We start from the raw sequence: 3,336 nt of genomic DNA, 5'->3' as shown, positions 1-3,336 counted from the left end.
TATCTCAGTATTGATTCAGAGTTCAGAGAGTTAAGAGCAATTCAATCGGATAAAATACAAGATTAAATCTGGACAGCTAGCGTAACTAATTTTTACCCGTGTGTGGCTTTGTGCCAAAATTGCGATTATCTTTTTTGAAGACAAGAAAAATAACTTATTGATTTGTTACGATACTAGATCTAATTAAGGACTACATTTATACATCGATAAGATCCAAAGTGTGAAAAATGACAAATCAAACAATTGAGGCCGAGAAAATGCAAAATGCCCAGTTTTTGCGAGAAATAAATTTCAAATTGGATTTATTACCAGTGCTTTTGGAGAAAGTTAATGCAATTCCTGGACTTTCGGATAGCATTGCTGCCTTACAAGTACAGATGAATAACATTTGTACACAGCTATCCAGCAATTCTAAGACAAACGAAGAAATTAAAAAAGAGCTGGAAAATGTGAAATCAGACTTAGTAATCACATCTGAAAGAGTCAACCAGCTCAAAGCAGAGCAGAAAAGAACAAATTTGATTATTTATAATTATACTCCGCAGCACCTTGGCGAGTATACTGTAAAGCAAGAAATAATGGATTTATTAAACCGTGCTATGCCTTCTCTCAATATAAGTCGAGGTGATGTACGTGATATTTTTAGATTGAAATCAGGGCCAGTAGTAGTGAAGCTAAACTCGGTCGAAATCAGAGACTACATCTTAAGAAATAGTTCCTTATTGAGAAAGGTAGGTCTATCGGTGGCCCCAGATTACACGGCTAAACAAAGAGAAGCCCGTAAACACTAAATGGAAATTAAGAATCTTGCACAGAACGACGGTCGTGATGCAAAGCTACGAGGTGACAAGCTGTTTATCCAAGGCCGACTATTCAGGTACGATGGAAAGGCTGTGATAGAGGTTAAAAGTAACTTGGTGCCATTTAAAAATCTTGGTCCACCTCCTAGTGCTAGGCTTCCAAATGACCCTGCTGCTATCCCGATAGGGCCAGATAGTGATAGTGATGCCGAGACAGTGAAACCATCAACAGCCTATTCTCAGGCAGTATCGGCAACTAAAAGACCTGCTAGTGCTATTATTAGCCATAATGACCTACATCGACCAAGCACTCGAAACATGGCACCCAGAGGAAACCATTCTCCAAGAAAAGGACTTAAAAGAAGACCTCGCAGTGGTTTTTCCCACAATTTTGTTGATAATAGTCAGCGAGTGCTAACAGATATTAATAGTCGCAGTCGTGAATATTACCATTTTGCCTTTTCTTCGACAGAGACCAGGAACGAGAAACTCCAAGAAGTGGCTAGTGATATTAATGCACTGACAGAAAGCACAGACGCATGGGAAATAAAGAGCCATATACTGAGTGTAGTGTCATGGAACATACAAGGACTACGTGAGTAGAGGAGGGGGTGCTACTCCGGGACGAACCACGTGGTTTATGGTCCAAATAGGGGCATAGCCTCCCTAGGGAGAATGATTACGTAATGGGGTCAATGACCTCTTTTTCCAAGGTCGATTTATTTGATGTTTCTATGTGTAATAACTCCGGGGTGAAGGTTGCACATGCGCATTGAATTCTAACGGGAACAATGTTATTGATCTAGGACTCGAGGGGGAAGTGAATTTCCGAGAACTTGATTGCGTAATCGTTCGTGAATGTCATGGTGTCCAGAAATAGTATTTGTTGTTGTTGCTCTTGAGCCAAATGTTACGACATTCCCGGAAACAGTTAGATCATATGTGTCCTTCTCAGCGAATCACCGAGTCAGATACATGCCTCTTCCCAGCCAATAAGAGGCTTGGTTATATAGTAGTGGCGAAGTGTATATAAAGACCGGGTTTTTTGCTCTATTTTTCTTAGTCGATGAATATAATTCAATAAGTTTTTAGTTAGCAGTGTAATTACATGAGTGAACAAGTTGAGTTAGAAATATCCTTTTATTGCAACTGTTCTATTTGTAAAGGACATTTTCATGATTTTGAGTATTCATATCAACCTACTGAATGTTCAGACAGCTTAGATGCAGAGACAGATGAGAAGAATCTGGAGGAAACAAGAAGAAAAATTATATGTGACATGGAGAGAAATTTAGACCAAGTGCAAGTAAGCTCAGATAAAAGAAGGATTGATATGATAGAAAAGGAAGATCAAAAGAAGAGACTGGTAAAAGAGGGCTTTTTCTATAACGTAAAAGACAGAAGTGAAAACCCAAAGAAAAATGTGCATATTGCAAGATATAACTCGGATCATTATGATGATTATGCTCCAAGAGAAGAGAAAAAGTGCCCCTTCAAGAGACATCATAAGAGGTCATTCTACGAAACGGATTTTAAGCAACAGAAACCATGGTGTAAGTGTTGTCATATACCATTTTACGATAAATCCCATTTTGATATGCTTGATAAGTTTTATATCATAATCATACAATAAATTTGTTTCTGCTATTTTAATTTTCTCATACTCGATATGCATAGAGTAAGAATACCTGCAGAGACTTCTGTACATGAATAGTTCAGATTGATTAGATCATCCCTTAGAGTGTTCTCAGTCCACAGCCAAGTTTTCTATCAAAGATAAAAAAATTTTGTAGAAGTTAGCTGTGTAATTTTTTTTCTTAAGAAATCAATATTTCATTTTTTGTCCATGCTTTTTAAATAAAATCATTATTCTAATCCTTTATTTATTCGTTAAATCAATATTTATAATACTCTTTAAATATATGACGTCAGGCTCAATTACTTGAACATCATCATCATCAGCATTATTTTCTACTATCACTATATTCACCAGAGGAGGTGGTATACACTCAACCTCCGGTTCAAGTAATTGAACCTCATCTTCTTCATCATTGACCATTATATCGATTAAAGGGGGCATGTCCTCAAATAAATCGCCGCATACTCTCATTGTAGGCAAACTAGGGGCCAACCGCTCATCGACTTCTATGTAAAGATGACCTGAAGGCCCCCGCCGTACCAGATCATCTGACGTATATGAAAGTCCATCTTCAGTATAATGAACTTCCATTATATCATCATCGGTACCTTCGAAGGCTCTACATGTACAGAGAAGTTCTTCCTCCTCCTCGGGTGTAATCTCGATGCTCTCGTTCTCTGCACATGTAGCTAGAAGATTCTCCTCCTCACTTTCTGTGAGCTCCCACTCGGTCCATACATCCTAAAAAGATTGAGAACACTATGGTCAAAAGCTCTGTGGAAAGGTATAGTCTTCATGAATATACTGAGGGGTGTTCTATAAATGTAATAATCAGGGTTACCCATTATTTTTCATTTTATCTATAATTTTGTATGTCTAAAATTCATCAATTAGCCA

The 3,336-nt window shown here is 37.7% G+C and overlaps 1 pseudogene; it reads left to right on the top strand.

Annotated features, from left to right (window-relative positions):
- Positions 1-227: 227 nt before the first annotated feature.
- Positions 228-1,884, top strand: LOC148938736 (uncharacterized; annotated as a pseudogene).
- The last annotated feature ends 1,452 nt before the right edge of the window (positions 1,885-3,336 follow it).

This window comes from Artemia sp. Qi Xiang Cuo, unplaced genomic scaffold (assembly GCF_049724085.1).
Source record: "Artemia sp. Qi Xiang Cuo unplaced genomic scaffold, ASM4972408v1 HiC_scaffold_2987, whole genome shotgun sequence".
Taxonomy (NCBI): Eukaryota; Metazoa; Arthropoda; class Branchiopoda; order Anostraca; family Artemiidae; genus Artemia; species Artemia sp. Qi Xiang Cuo.
The sequence above is the reverse complement of the archived record's forward strand: the minus strand, read 5'-3'. Positions and strand labels throughout refer to the sequence as shown.